Source organism: Wolffia australiana, chromosome 5, assembly GCF_029677425.1.
Source record: "Wolffia australiana isolate 7733 chromosome 5, ASM2967742v1".
In the NCBI taxonomy this organism is placed as follows: Eukaryota; Viridiplantae; Streptophyta; class Magnoliopsida; order Alismatales; family Araceae; genus Wolffia; species Wolffia australiana.
Genome location: NC_135839.1, coordinates 1,402,854 through 1,419,779, shown reverse-complemented (window position 1 = coordinate 1,419,779; position 16,926 = coordinate 1,402,854). Strand labels below are relative to the sequence as shown.

The 16,926-nt window shown below is 41.0% G+C and overlaps 1 pseudogene; it reads left to right on the top strand.

The window, feature by feature from the left end:
• Positions 1–8,126: 8,126 nt before the first annotated feature.
• LOC144704027 (small nucleolar RNA R71) lies at positions 8,127–8,220 on the top strand (annotated as a pseudogene).
• The last annotated feature ends 8,706 nt before the right edge of the window (positions 8,221–16,926 follow it).

The following is a 16,926-nucleotide window of genomic DNA, read 5'->3' as shown; positions in this document are numbered from 1 at the left end:
GCAATGCCCTTCGATCTTCTTTGGACTTTCCTTCTCGCCTTTACACCAAGAAGGTATCTGCATGAAGCGTTAAGTTTATCAATCACATATCTAGATGAGCATTTTCCTTCGACAATCTAGTTCAAAACTTTTGCAGGAGTACATGAACTTTTTTTTCATGGTCTGAGCAGAACTGGTGGTCATACTAGGGCAGCTTACTTCTGTCTAGGCTCAACACTATAAAAAAAATATTTCCTCACTTCACACATTGAGCTAGGCCTCGCCCCTCTTGGTTCACTCGCTCACAAGAGAAAGGGCTACCTAAGTGGTGATGTCCCTAAAAGCTTCATCAGACCTGAAATAGAGAGTATGCACTCTTCGCCTCTTATTATGAGCACAAGGTAACAAGGCGTGTTAAGAAATGGCTTCTTATCTACTCTAAGCTTCAAGAGAGATGAGAAGAAAGGTTTAAGGAGAATGGGCAAAGTCTGAGTTAAGAAAGTCGGAGGAACATTACTTATATAGCCTACTCCCAAGATTCAAGAAGAAATGTGGAAGGTAGAAGAAGGTAAAGATGATCCTCATAAGTTATTCTTCTAGGTAGAGAATGCATTCATTATGGAATGATAGGCAGTTCATAGGAAACAAATAAGAAGAAGAAGAAGAAACAAGCCCCATAGTAATTTTTCCTTTCTTTTTTCATAATTTTGTAAAATGTATTCTTCATAGTAATTTTTCTGTATTTCTTGTTTTTTTTTTTGGGCCAGCAAATAGAAGAAGAGAATAAGAAAGGATGTATGAACTACCATAATCAAATAATTTTTCTTGAATGAATGTCAATCACAGATTTCATGCAATCACTCTACCCTCAAAGAGGATTTTTTTTTTTTTTACTTTGAGGATCAGAAAGAGGAAATAGATTGAGAAGATGTAGAGTGAATATCAATGGAAAAGATTTAAAATCAGATGACAAATATCTACATGATATTGTTTTTAAAGATAAGAGAGATAGAACGATTTGGGAGTAAGGCATTTCATAAGCAAGGAGGTGGGGTCGTATATAGGTACTGTGAGATAAAGGTGGTAAAGGGTCAGTAAGCATAGATGGATGAAGATGGCAAATGAAGAATTGTGGGATGAAGATTTTATAAGAGGTATGAAATGGAGGGGTAATGTGCTCAAGACTTGAAGAAGTGCATCTCACTATGCAGCATATGATTAGGCTGATAGGTAGTCATTCACATAGATAGGTTCGGTTAAATCAAAATATGGGTGTAGTGGGGGTGTCACACTTTCACTCAACACTCAAATCCTTATCTATGGGGTATACACCTTTTGATTTTCAGATCTGTCCTTCACCCTACCATGTACTCTCGCCATTTGGGGATAAGATCATGTACTACCTAGAAATCAACATTGATGCCCCTATAATATGATCATGATGCGCTCAGTGAGCCTAGCTTCCCCACATTTTCTTCTAAGGTAAAAAGATAAAAGGGGCTGTCCAAAGTTTGGTTATGGCATGATGTTGAATTCAAGAATCTTTTATACCCCCCATCTTATTAAAAAAAAAAAAACATTGAGACATCATAGAAAATATAAAACTTTTAAGGCGGATTGAATCTCCCCCCACATAGTAGTTGCATAGTCTTCAATGCATAGGAAAATATAAAAAGGAGTCTAGAGGGTTCAAACAGTGGCGCTTTCATGTAGGTTCCTTCACGTCCATTTCATGTATTGGTGGTAGGCATTTTCTCAAACCAAAGAAAAGAGAAGAAAACAAAAGAAAAACAAAGAAAAACAAAGAAACAAAAGAAACAAAATAAAATAATAAAGGTAAAAAATAGAAATAAAAGCTTTAATGCAGCTCTATGGATGTTACTAACCTGCAGGTTTTTCCAATATCATACTAAGGGGTTGATGAGGAGGATCATCATGTAAGTAAGGCTTCAGCCTTTGCCCATTCACTTTGAATTGTTTATGGGTTCTAGGATCCAAAATTAAAATGGCCCCATTTTCATATGAGTCTACTACCAAATAAGGTTCATTCCATCTACTTTTTAGCTTACCAGGAAAGAGTTTTAATCTTGAATTGTAAAGCCATACCTTTTGATCTTTGACAAAGGTCCTTCTTATGATGTTTTTGTCGTGGAAGGCCTTCATCTTGGCTTTGTATATCTTGGAGTTTTCATAAGCCTCATTCCTAATTTCTTCAAGTTCTTGGAGCTGGAGAAACCTGCATTTTCCTGCTTCATCTAAAGAAAGATTTAGCTTTTTAATTGCCCATGAAGCTTTATGTTCCAACTCCAATGGTAGATGACATGGTTTTCCAAATATCAACCTGAAGGGGGACATTCCTAAGGGTGTTTTATAGGCTGTTCTATAGGCCCATAATGCTTCATTTAGTTTGTATGGCCAATCTTTCCCATTGGGCTTCACAATTTTTTGAAGGATTTTCTTAATTTCTCTATTACATAATTCAACCTGCCCATTAGCTTGCGGGTGGTATGGGGTAGTTACTCTATGTTGTACACCATATTTTTTCAAAAGCTGTCTAAAATTAAAGTTTACAAAATGTGACCCCCCATCACTAATTATAGCCCTAGGACATCCATATCTGCAAAAGATGTAAGTCTCCACAAAATCAATGACAACTTTACTGGTATTGGTCCTAATGGCTATGGCTTCTACCCACTTTGAGACATAGTCTACAGCCATTAAAATATACTCATATCCACTCGAATTAGGAAATGGTCCAATGAAATCAATGCCCCATAAATCGAAGATTTCTACTTCTAAAATGGGTTTTAGAGGCATATGATTTTTTTTATCAATATTTATAGATGCTTGAGATGCTAAACGTTTTAAATAAAAATCATGTGCATCTTTAAATAAAGTTGGCCAATAAAACCCACTTTCCATTACCTTATGGGTTGTTACCTTAGCTGAATAGTGACCTCCTTGTGGGTTGGAATGGCAGAATTTAAGGATGTTGTTCTGTTCTTCTTCGGGTACGGATCTTCTAAGAATTTGATCAGCTCCTTGATGGAATAGCTCTGGTTCTTCCCAAAAATAATCTCGCATGTCCTTGAAGAACTTCTTTCTCTCATTGTAGCTCCATCCTGAAGGGACTCTTCCTGTCACCAAAAAATTCACAATGTTTGCAAACCATGGAACACTTCCTGTTTGGATAGCCAGAATTTGCTCATCCGGAAATGCTTCATGGATAAGTGAGGAGTCATTTACTTTGATCCTAGAAAGATGATCAGCAACATAATTTTCACAGCCCTTTTTATCTTTAATTTCTATGTCAAATTCCTGTAATAATAAAATCCATCTGATAAGCCAAGGTTTAGCTTCCTTTTTAGATAAAAGATATTTTAATGCCACATGATCATTGTAGACTATTATTTTACTACAAAGCAAATAAGGTCGAAATTTTTCTAAAGCAAAAATTACAGCTAGCAATTCTTTTTCTATGGTAGAGTAATTGAGTTGTGCATCAATTAAAGTTCTGCTAGCATAATATATGGCCACAGGTTTCTTCTCTTTCCTCTGTCCTAAGACTGCCCCTACAGCAAAATCCGAGGCATCACACATGATTTCAAATGGCAAGCTCCAATCTGGAGCTTGCAAAATAGGTGCATGTGTGAGAGCCTTCTTCAGCTCTTCAACAGCAGAAGTAGCACTTTTATCCAAAGTGATTTCATTATTTTTACTAGAAAGGAAATTAGTAAGAGGTTTTGGAAATTTTAGCTAAGTTTTGAATGAACCTCCTAAAGAAACCTGCATGGCCGAGGAACCCTCTAAGGGTTTTTAGATTTGTGGGGAGTGGAAGGCCCTCGATGACTTCTATTTTGGCCTTGTCCACTTCCAGTCCACGATTGCTGACCTTGTGCCCCAATACCACTCCCTCCTGTACCATAAAATGAGATTTTTCCCAACTTAGCACAAGGTTACTTTCCATGCATCTTTGAAGAACTTTAGTAAGATTTAGAAGGCAATTTTCAAAAGAATCTCCAAATACAGAAAAATCATCCATAAAAATTTCTAAACAATCACCTACTAAATCAGAGAATAAAGAGTTCATGCATCTTTGGAAGGTGGCTGGAGCATTACATAGGCCAAAAGGCATGCGCCTGAAGGCATATGTACCTACAGGGCTAGTAAAAGTTGTTTTCTCTTGATCATCAGGATGAATGTTAACTTGATTATATCCTGAATAACCATCAAGAAAACAAAAGAAATTTTGTCCTGATAGTTTTTCTAAAATTTGATCAATGAAAGGAAGGGGATAATGGTCTTTCTTTGTAGCCTTATTTAATTTTCTATAGTCAATACATACCCTCCATCCAGTTATCAGCCTCTTTTGGATTTCTTCTCCCTTTTCATTGATCTCTACTGTTATTCCAGATTTCTTTGGCATCATGTGAACAGGGCTGACCCATTCACTATCAGAAATGGCATAAATAATACCTGCATCTAGCCATTTTAATATTTCATTCTCTAATACTTCCCTCATATGTGGGTTCAGCCTACGTTGGTGCTCCCTAGAAGGTTCAGAATCTTCTTCGAAAAATATTCTGTGTTCACAAATTGATGAAGGGATTCCTCTAATATCTTCAAATGTCCATCCTAATGCTCCTTTATGCTCTCTCAATACCTTAAGCAAATCATTTTCTTGTGAAGGAGTAAGGGACGAGGAAATAATCACAGGTAAGGAATTTCTAGAATCTAAAAATGCATATTTTAAAGATGATGGGAGAGATTTAAGCTCTAAGTTCAAATCTAGGGAGAGTGTAGGAGGCTCAGGTTCTACTCTTTCCTCGTTGGCATCATCTACTCTCAATAAAAACCCTCGAATAGCATCGACATCATCCTCCTCTTCATCACAAAATTTTAACTCTTTGTTACTCCCTTTAGGACATTTCATCATCTTGGATATGTCTAATTAAACTCTTTCCTCTCCAACCTTAAATTCAACAGTCCCTTTTTCTCAATCCATGATTGTTCTAGCTGTCACTAAGAAGGGTCTTCCTAGAATGATAGGCGCTACACTTAGATCTCCCTTTACCTTTACCTCAGTTACAATAAAATCGACGGGGATCTCACAATTTTCAACGTTTATCATCACATCAGATAACCTACCCTCTGGTTGTCTAATTGTTCCATCAGCTAGCAATAGATCCATGCAGAGTTCCTCTAATTCCCCAAAACCGTATTCCTCATATAAAACTTTTGGAATAATACTAATACTAGCTCCTGTATCTAATAATACTCTAGTAAAAATCTTTCCTCCAATTTCACATGTTATAAAAGGAGCTCCTGGATCTTTCTTTTTAATGGGAACAAAGTTTAAGATACTAGAGGCATTTTCAGAAAGCTTAACTACCTCCTTGGTTTTCCTCGATGTGCATGAATCCTCTAAATATTTCTTTAAAGAAGGTGCACATTTCATCATATCCTCTACGGCTATTGACATAGTGGCTTTCTTGAAATTCTCTAGGAGTCTATACTCATAATCAGGAGAAGATTTAAGGGGTTTTAAGGCCGAAGGATAAGGAATGGGAGGGGTGTAGGTTGAAGGTAGGGGTTTGATGACTCTCAAACATGTCATCAAATATTTAATCTTTTGAGTGTTAATTCCTTAAAATTATTGTGTTAATTCATGTGAGTATCATGCATATGCATCATTTTATGAAAGTACTAACCCCACTTGATTCTTTGAATCAAGTGGATTATATTTAACATTTTATGGTTAGTAAACATTCAGAGACAGGTTAAGACGATCAAGGAAGAAGACGAGGATCAAGTGGAGCGGGCAAAAATTCAAAGAAGGAAAATTACGAAAATGCCCCTGGGCATGAGTTAAGAGAAACCTATAAAAACTCTCTTGAGAGTTCATTTTAGTGGGTCAGAATTTTCTCTAAGGGAACTAGGGCTTGGAGAAGAAGGATTTCTGCACCCTCCAGGAGCTGATGAGCTTTTGGAGTTGAAGAGGAAGATCAGACTGAAGATAGCTTGGATTGAAGACCTCCGCCTCGCCGCAAGGACGTGACACCCAGCGTAGGGAAATCTCAAGCTTCAGCCCTGTAATCCCTCTCCTTTTCAGACAGTTTTGGTTGGGTTGGAAGAATCACCAGATCTTCCAATGTTTTCCAACTGAAGATTGTTTTGTTTTGATTTGATTTGCAAAGTTTAGGTTTGTCGAATCTGTCTTCCTCTAGTTTATCCTAAAAATCTACAGTTATCTCTTGATTCTTTGAATATGCATCCTTGAGCAACATCTAGTGGAGCAGCCAGTGACCCAGGCTCGCCACGCCGCCAGCAACCTGGCGAAGCCACCCAGCTGGTGGCCGGGCTGCGCACCATCTGCCGCCCACCGGGACCTGCACGCATGCAACCCGCGCGCAGACGGCCGCCTGAGCAGCGTCTGCGCGCTGGCAGGTCGCGCATAGGCACGTCGCCTGCACGCGGACTCCCGCGCACGGTAGCTGCTGCGGAGGCACCGCGCGCAGCACCCGTGCGGAGGTCCCTTCCGCGTGCGGCGATATCTGCGCGCAGCCTCAACCCGCGCACAGACAACTGCCTGGACAGCATCCGCGCGCGGGCAGGTTGTGCGCAGGCCGGTCGCCCGTAGGCAGCCTCCCGCGCACGATAGCTGCTACAGAGGTGCAGCGCACAGCTCCCGCACGCAAGTTGCTTCCGCGTGCGGCGATAGCTGTGCGCAGGCTCATCCCACGCCAGTCCCTCTCTTGGGCAAAACGACCTTGTGTGCACGCACACAAGGTGTTCGTTGTTTTGTTTCCTTCACAGGTGTGAACCTGCGAGTGAAATAAACAACCTAAGAGACTATCTTACCTGAGCAATATTAAGAGGGGAATCCTTATTTGCTGAAGAGCAATTACACACTTTGGAGGGAACCCATTGACAACCCTGAAGATAAATTCATTGCTGTATTAAAGTGAACATAGAGACCTGAACATACCAATTGAACACCAAATTCTTCTCTGCTGTATTCCTTGCTCCTCGTGGATCGACCCTTACTTGCCCTAGGGCTGTGAGGTAAAAATTATTGTTGAATAAGCTCAATCCTCACACTACATTTTTGCTAAATAACCAGTAAAAAATCACCCCAAAATTGAGTTTATCAGGGTTCCACACTAGGTGATGGAGCCTCTCCTTCTCTTAGGTTATTTTCCTCCAATTTTGTTTTTTCCTTGCCTCGGTGAGGATCTTGAAGTTCCTTGCCATTTCTCAATTTTGAAATGACTTGAATTTCTTCAAGATCTTCCTCATTGTCATGATATAGGGTTTCCTCTTGTAAATGACATAAATTTTTGGGATTAATGGAAGGTTGAGTTGGAAATCGACCTGAGTGGGAGTTGGATTCAACTCCCTTACCTCCATGATCAGCTGTTCTTTGCTTCAAGCTCTCCAATAGCTGTCTGGTCTGCTCTTGCGCATCCATCATCATTTTTGCCTGTGTTTCCATCATGGCTTGCATGCGCATCTCAATTTCTTCCCGTAGCCTTCGATTATGCTGCTCTATCATGTGAGAGATCATAGGTGTTAGAGTGGACAAATCTTGTACCTGGTTTTGTGGAGCTGCTTGATAAGACTGCTGTGGTGGGGTCTGGAATTGGACTCGTTGCTGGAAAGGGGCCTTGGTTCCTTGGGAGTAGATTCCTTGGTTGTTGTAGATGGTCCTCTTTGCTCCTCCCCAAGGCTGTTGGTTGTGGTTCAACAAATGGACCTCCTCCTCTCCAAGTTGGCATGCTCCATCCTCATGATCTCTGCTAGAACATATAGAACAAATCTGTGCTTTCACAAGGGGTGAGTTAGGGAGAAAAGCATTCTTTAGAGTGGAAGTTAATTCTTCAAGTTTCTTGTTGGTTTCTCTTATCCCTGCATGAAGATCAGCTTCCTTTGAAGTTACTTGCAGCACTCCTCGTTTTGGGTTGGCATTTCTTCCATTTTGACTTGCTCCTATTTCTTGTAGGTCAATTTCAGCCACCCTTTCCAAAAGATCAAAGACTTCATCGTCATAAGCCATATAGAACGAGCCACCAGCTATTTGATTCACTTTACTTTTAAAAATATCAGGAAGTGATTCATAAAAAATTTCAGCTAGCTGACATTTTTCTATTCCATGGTGAGGGCATTTTCAGATTAATTCATTGAACCTTTCCCATGATTCATTAAATGCTTCATGATCATGGGGATTAAATTTCTGAATTTCTTTTCTATAAAAATTAGTTTTGGAAAGGGGATAAATTTATGTAGAAATTTATTCTGCATTTCTTCCCATGAGTTAAATGTTATGCCTAAATTTCTATACCATGCGAAAGCCTTATCTTTCAAAGTAAGAGGAAAATATTTTATTTTTAAAGCTTCAGTAGTTAAACTAGGAATATTTTGAGAGGAACATCGAATGTGAAAATCATCAAGAAATTCTAAGGGGTTTTGAGAAGAATGACCAGTAAATTCAGGGAGAGAGTTAAGTAGGGCATTGTCATACCTAAACATAACCCCCTCACCTACATTGATGTTGATGCCGGTTTGCCGTAGACTTCCTGATGGAGTAGATCTATCCAGCATCGTCATTCTCCTCCCTTGTTGTGGCTGACCATCTTCTACCATATCGACTTCTTCTTTATCTTGAGCTGTAAGTGTTGCTGGAAGAGCAGGATATTGAGTGTCTAGATCTTCCTCAACACTAGTCCCAGCCTTAGACCTTGTTAAGACCATCAATCTCCAAAAAAGTAGTTAGAAGTACCAATTGTTGAGGGTTAGCTGCCCTCAACTTTAGCAAAAGAGGAAAAAATACAAATTCACTAAAAACAATCACCGTGCTCCCCGCCAACGGCGCTAGTTGATAATTCAGATTTTGGGGTAATTAGTGATGACTTAACTTCACTAATTAGTGTCGTTGGTTTATCCGAATTAAAACAACAAAAATTTATAGTAACCTTACAAGCGTAGGGAGAGTAAGGGTCGATCCACAGGGAGCAAGGGTTTTTTTCTTAGGAATTTGTGCTTTAGTTATGTATTTTTTAATAATTTTAGAGGTAGGTTTACTACATATGAAGATAAATAACTAATTAAATAAAAATATATAACAAAGAAAAATAAAATATTATTATAATATTATAATAATATTAATAGGCAGAAAATAATTTTTTTGTATTTTTTAGGAGTATTTGAAAGCTAAAACAAAATAGGAAATGAAACAGTTTGGCGCTCTGGACTTAGTCAAAATTTGTCCAAGTCCGGATGCCAAATGGGGAAGGTGCCTTGGTGGAGGAGAGAGAAAAAATGGATTGTACTAAAATCACTCTACAATGAGTTCTAGAATGAATTTTAGAGCGTGATTGGATGCACTGGAACCATCTGGATATTGGCTAGCTCATCTAAGACTAACCAAAAGACAAAAGACGAAAAGAAAAGATTGAAAAAGGAGAAATAAGAAGGTAACCTCTTTGTCACACCCGCTAAGGTCCAAGGGACTTCTTCTTCTCCTTTCCACCAGCTTCTTCAGCCCTAGATGCTTCCTGCTCAGCCTGGCACTCACTGAGGTGAATGGATCTATGACTCAATTGCACTTAGGCCACCAAACAATACTTTGGATTGAATCACAAGATGAATTTTACAATAGGGTGAAGGGGTTTATATAGGAGAGAGAGCAAAGGAGAGCCATTGGATTTTTAATACAATTGATGGCCAGATCTTCTTTTCAGGGTCATGATCCACGTCTATTATGGTCCTCCAATCAGCATTGAGACCTTTGAAATACCCCCTGGATGTTCAAGGCTTCTTTCCTTAATTAGCATTAAAGGTGCTCTCTTTAAGTCTCCACCCTTGGATGTTTTGTAGATTGAATGGCTGGATCTTCTTCTCTGGCTTGGAACCACGTCCAAGGTTGTCCTCCAATCATCTTTTAAGCCCCTAAAATATTCATAAATAATCATGACTGGACCTTCCCCTTGCCCTCCTATCTTTGGCCCAACATGCCTCTCATAGTGGGCTTAGTGGAGCTTCCTTAGTGGGCCTTTAGACTAGAGCCAATTGTCTTGCTTTGGGCCTTCTTTCTTGGCCCAGGGTTGTGGCTGAGCCTGCTCCTCTGGTCCAAATAGCTTCCTCTTCATTTAATTATCCCCTTTATTCATGAAAGTTTCACCTAATTACTGCATCTTCCACATAAACTAAGAAGAGAGTGAGATTCATTCCACTTAACTCATTGAGTTAAGGGGGGTTAGTCCCACAAATGATAATAATTAACTCCAAATTAGAAAAAGGTGATTTTGTTTCATGATGTTTCACAACTTAACATAAATGTTGATAATATATCCAGATAAAGATAAAGAAGTACATAAATTAGCTGAAATTGCACATATATATTACTATCCTTTTGGATTTATCTGTGCCCTGATGTGTTCCGTGATGTGTTCCAAATCTAAGGTTGGGAGAATAATCGTTTATCACAAGAATTCCTATCTTTCATATTAGGTGGCTATCCTATGTCAGATGGGGTCTCATCTCAGCAACAGAATTGATAGGAAAGAATGGCACTAAAACAGATAATAATACTGGGAATTAATGGACGAGAGATGAGCAGACCTTGTTGACTATTTCCGGGATCAATCGGCTCGTATTACGTCACAGGAATCAAAAGATCAAGTTCGTGGTTTTATATGAATGTATGCCAAAAGTTGAAAACTCTCGAATGAGCAGTAACGATAGTCCACAGATGGGGAAGTAAATCAATGATAATCAATGGTGAGATAATGATCCTAAATCAAACTCCCAATAACCCGTTGGACCGTCTAGACGCGTAAGTGGTGAGGGGCATTTGACAGCCCTAAGTTGTTGAACGATCAAGGTCAACAAGTAACCCTTAACCACTAGAAGTACACTATCACTAGATAAATGTGGCTATCCTATTAGTAGACTATATCGAAAATGTGCAGCGGATGAGATAGTGGATGACGACACTGAAAGAAGTAATGATACTAGAATTTAATGGAGGGGAGACGAGTGGGTACCTGATGTGTCGATAGTCCAAGGCGTAAACGCATTTTATATCAATGTTAAGGGCGGGGCCGGCGACGGTTGGTGGAGCTGATCGACGTATGTGCGGCTAGTGGGTGACGTGAGAAGGACGAGCTGGTTGAGGCCATGCACAGTAGTGGCGTATGGTCACAGGTGTAAAAAGGGCGCGCGGACGGACGGGGTTGTGCGGGGCATTGGTGCGGACGGGCGTGCACATCGCGCAGGCACGAGTGGCGGGCGTGTGTAGGTACGCGGCGCGTGGGCCCCGGATGGAGGCGTCAAATGCGAGCGAGGCGGGTGCAAGACACTAGGCTGTGGGTAGAGGGAGGGTGCAACAGCGAGCGGCCATGCAGGCATGGGCAGGCACATCGCTCACGGCGCGGACGCCAGTAGGAGGGTCACGAGTGTGCGCGGCCAGAGGTGCAGATGGGGGCAGACGAGTGGCGCGGGGCGGCGGCCGAGGCAGGGTCAGTTGGCGGTTGGGAGGACGGAGGCGGCAGACGACCAGAGGCGGTGTCGTCAGCGGCGGTGCGATAGCGGGGCAGAGTTGATTATGGCAGCGGTGATATTGAGCCCAAGAAAGGTTTCCTTGAGCTATAACCGCCTAAGGTACCCTTCAAGAAGATGGGTTCTTGAACGTTATTAGGGTTCCTTTGGGTGGGATCTTGGGTATCCCAGGGTAGGTGGGTGTCTGCGACGACTCTTGAGCCTCTGGCACCTTCAGAGTGATCTCGACAAAGGATTGTTCGGGTCCAGGCGTTGTCGACTTCTTGAATCTTTAGTCGTTCCGGAGAGATCTCAACGGAGCGATTGGGCACGTTGTCACGGAGTGGTCTCGACGTGAAGGTGTGGGCTCTATCCACAGAGTGATCTCGATGTAGTCTGGAATAGCCAATTCCCTCGACTCTCTACGCACTACGATCATGGAGACACAAGTTGGATTTTTCTTCAACAAATGACTCAAAGTGTCACTTGGGTATGCTATCCCCTTATATAGTGAGGATAGGTGCCATGTGAACGTGAAGGGGAGGACGAAACCGTTGCGAGACGTGGTAAGTATTAAGAAAGTATAGTTCATATTAGTTGAAAAAATTTCTATATAACTATAGAATAGACTAGAATAATAAAGTACTAATATAAATCAGATTCTAATCACAGATTTCTTATAGGTAGACTTAGAGGTTTTATATATTTATACAGTTTTAATAGATTTCTCTATAGTCTAGTTGATAAAATATACGTAGATTTAGTCGAACACCTGAGACGTGTTTGACAAAATTCCAAAGAGATGGACGAAATTAAAGAGTTATATATAATATATTTTGATTTTATTAATTTACTCTATAGTTTTATACTTTTTATAGAGTTTGGAACTGATGTTTAGTCCAATACCTTAAAGTTGTTCGACCAAATGCCCTAGTCTGGGTCGAGAGAGGATTATGTATGTACTATGTACGATTTCTATGATTTTTATAAGTTTTCTATAGCTTAAGTAAAGGAAAAATCAAAGATAAGAGGTCTTTTTGTCGAACGACCAGCTGGTGTTCGACGAAATGCCCGACTCAGGGTCGCTTATGGGATAGGTGTAGATTTTTTTTTAACTTTTGAAGAGAATAAGTTGTTTCTATTGAACGCCTGTGAGGCGTTCAACAAAATGCTCGTAAGGTTTCAAGTGTTAAGAGAGAGAGAAGATAAAATGGTATTTCTATCGAACGACCGTAAGGTGTTCGATAGAATGCCCGAAAGAGGACAATGTATATGTTTGATGTTTTATAAGATTGAAATATGTAGAGCTTAGGTAAATCAAATGTTGTTCATCGAACACACTAGGTGATCGATGAAATGCCCCTTAGAAATTGTTGAATCAAACCAAATGAAAAATGCAATCATATGATGAAATGTCAAATAAAATTTGCCATCCAACTCAAGATGGATGTATGGGGATAATCTAAAACGACCAAACCTTATAGAATGCCCTGATTCAGGGAGCATATGTGGTGGCATTGGTCGCTGCTGTTGAGCTCGATTTCTGACTCTCCTCCTCCATCCGGGTGCGATTCGATGAAGGTAGGACCTTCGAGATCTTCTCGAGAGTCCTATGAGCTTTGGAAGTGTGTCACGGTGATAAGCTCAAATTACGTGGTTTTTTACTGGTTAATCATATGAGGATTTGAGCTATGCAACAATAATTTTAACCTCACAGCCTTAGGGCGAGTAAGGTGTCGATCCACAAGGAGCAGATAAGAAAGTAATAATTCCTTTCAATTCAATCTAGAATATCAGATTTCTATATTTAATCCTAACGATCAGTGAAATTATCTTCAGTAGACGCCTACATAATGTTCTTTAATAAGTTCGATTTAGTAAATCTTCTGTAAAGTGTTTTGAGTTTCTTCACAGGTTTGGCTTGCAGGAGCTAATAATTAAAGACTGTTTCTCTTCTTACAGGCTCACGCCTGTACTTTGGGCAAAATAGCAAACACCCAGCAGGCTCACTACAGGCGACTTCTACTCACGGCCTTAGCTGCGTGCAGATGTGCCTACGGGTGTGTCTGCGTGTGGCATACACACGCATGCAGCGTGCCTGCACGCAAGCCATGCCTACGCGCGGGCGTGGACTGCGCACAGCTGCCTTGCGCGCGGCGTTGGCTGTGCACGGGCGTGGCCTGCGCGTGGCGTCTGCTGTGCGCGGGTGTGGCTGTGCGCAGTTGCCGCTGTGCGTCGGCATGGCCGGCGCACGGTGCAGTCTGCGCGCGGGCGTGGCTTGCACGCAGTTGCTGTTGTGCGCGAGCTGTGCGCGGGCGTGGCCTGCGCCTAGTTGCTGCTGTGCTTGGGCGTAGCCTACGCACAAGTGCTTCGCGTGCAGGATTTGCTGCACGCGGCACGCCTGTGCGCAGTGATCCTGCGTGCGGAGCTTGAGCGCGTGAGGGTCTCCTCACGAGGTGCTGCTGCTGACACTGCTGAATTCCAAGGGTTTTGGGGAGAGTTGGAAGATTTAGAGGACAACAACCCTGAAGATGAATGGGAACGAAGGAAAACAAGAACATAACTAAACAGAAAATCAAGATTAACTAGAAGAACAACAACTGAGGTTGGAGAATGCTAGAGTACACTGATTGTGTCCTCCAACCCAACACAGATTGTCTTGGAAGGGAGAAGAAGATAACAAATGAGGCTAGAACAATCACACCACCTGGTGTCACACCCTTTCGGGAAGATGATGATCTTCTTGCTCTAGCTATGCCTCAGCTTGCTTCTCTCCCAGCTCCAATGCTCATCAGCTTTTGGAGGGTCTGCACAACACTTCTCCAAGCCCCAGCCTGTTTGAACAGAATTTCTCGACAACCCCAAATGCTCTTTCAAGAGGCTATTTATAGTTTTCCCTCTTTTGTGCTTCTTGGAGTTTTTAGGGCTTTTCTTCCTTGTAATTTTTGCCAGCTTCTCTTGGTCAGATTCTTTCTCTCTTGTATTTGATCCACATCTGAACTCATTAATCAGCAAAGTGAGATCTACTCCACTTCATTCAAAGAATCAAGTGGGGTTAGTAAGTATGGAAATAATGCACATAAAATATGACAAATGTGGACTAAATGTATGCAACTGAGACTTTGATGCCAATGAATCTTTAATAATTTTTATGACATATTTAGAGTCATCAAACACTCCCCAACTTAAATCATTACTAGTCCCTTAGTAATGAAACACGATTGAGAATAAATGATGATCACTAGTTGACTCCTTGTGTTTGATAGCTTTGATTCTTGTTCTCGTCAAGGAATGTCTTTGTCAATTCAGCATGGCCAGCTAAGGGAGAGTCCCACGGATCTATGTCAGCCTTAACCCAAAACTGAGTCCACTTCTGATCTATGGATTACATATAGGTAAGTACATATCATATGAGGTAAGGTCGAGGTAACACCCCAAGCGCATTATTGGACAAGGCGTAGAGGGCGGTGCTAATGCTGGCTCAATACTAATGGCTATAATACCGTCGGCTCAAACACATGGGAGACAACTTGTCCACCTTTTTTTCAATTACATTTGCTGCGTGTTGGTCATATTTGATGACAATCAACTTAATTTCTAAGATGCAAGCTTAAGCTTGTACTACTTGATGCAGCTTCTTTACTTGCATTTGATGGCGCTTATCCACTACCCATGTGCCGTCCTTAATAGATTGGCAGCTTATTCCCCCGAAGAGGTTCTATATCCCTCTTGGTTCAGGGAGCTTCACTCACATGAATAAGTAATATTGCCGTTGAGCCAACACTAGCCCTACCCTCCACTAAAGCTAAAGGTTTCATGCATGTAAGTGGTAACTCAACCCGAGGTGGATGACGAGATGAGAGAAATATGATGATAAGATTTGTGGATTTCAGCTAGTATGAACATCTGTGCACCTAGCTAGGCATGGTTCACCTTGGGTATCCTTAGCTGGCAAGTCTTTCAACCCCACTCACCCTTGAAAAGAGTTCAAATGTCCTGTCTATCATTGCTTGAATATCTCCTAAGATCATCAAATATCCTTGGTTTGGTGCAAGCAAAAAATAAAAAAATTTCATTGATGATGGAAACATTTTTTCATGCGACTTGATCCCCCCCCCTATAAAAATTGACATGTTCCTACATGACGGGAAGTAAATTGGAACAAGGAGAAAGAGAAAGCAAACCAAGGAATGGAGAGCTGCCATTGGTGACTTGTCTTATCCACAGTGTGGCATCGGCGGGCTTGGATAGGCGAGGCTGCAACGTCACAAAAAAGAAAACAAGGCAAAACAATATGCAAGGGAAAGAAAACAAGAAAATCGAAGTTAAATGGATTCTTAAATCATGCTACTATCGTTAGGAGGCTTTTCTAAAGGAATGTTAATGGGTCCGTGCAAATCCTCATTCTGTAAATATGGCTTTAGTCTTTGTCCATTAACTGTGAAGCGTTTTTGAGTTTGAGGATCTACAATCATGACTACTCCATTGTCAAAGAATTCTTGTACAACAAATGGACCATTCCACCTAGTTTTCAACTTGCTAGGAAATAGTTTTAACCTCGAATTGTAAAGCCAGACTTTTTGATTCTCTAAAAATATCCTTCTCCTCAGACTTTTATCATGAAATGTCTTCATTTTGGCTTTATAGATTTTGGAATTCTCATAGGCTTCATTACGGAGTTCTTCCAACTCATGCAATTGAAGGATTCTTTGTTTGCCTGCTTGATCTAAAGCCAAATTGAGTTTCCTAACTGCCCATAGTGCCTTGTGTTCTAATTCTAAGGGTAGGTGACAGGCTTTCCCGAAAATTAATCGAAATGGGGACATTCCTAGAGGGGTTTTGTAGGCTGTTCTATAGGCCCATAGTGCCTCGTCTAGTTTCCTAGACCAATCCTTCCCATCAGGACGCACTATCTTCCTTAGGATTTTCTTAACCTCTCTATTGCACAATTCAACTTGACCATTAGCTTGAGGATGATAAGGGGTAGTGACTCGATGATGGACACCGAATTTCTTTAGGAGAGTTCTAAAATTATAACTGGTGAAATGAGAACCTCCATCACTAATTATAGCTCTTGGGCATCCATGTCGATAGAAAATATTTTTTTCTATGAAATTGGTGACTACTTTGCTATCATTGGTCTTTGTGGGATGGCTTCTACCCATTTGGACATATAATCGACAGCCATCAGAATGTATTCATGTCCATGAGAGTTTGGAAAGGGTCCCATAAAATCTATTCCCCATAAATCAAAGATCTCTACCTCTAGGATGGGCTGTAAGGGCATACGATCTTTCTTATTCATGTTAATCGAGGCTTGGCAAGCTAGACAATTGTTATAAAACTTTTGTGCATCTTGAAACAAAGTAGGCCAGAAAAATCCTGATTCTACAATTTTGTGAGCTGTTA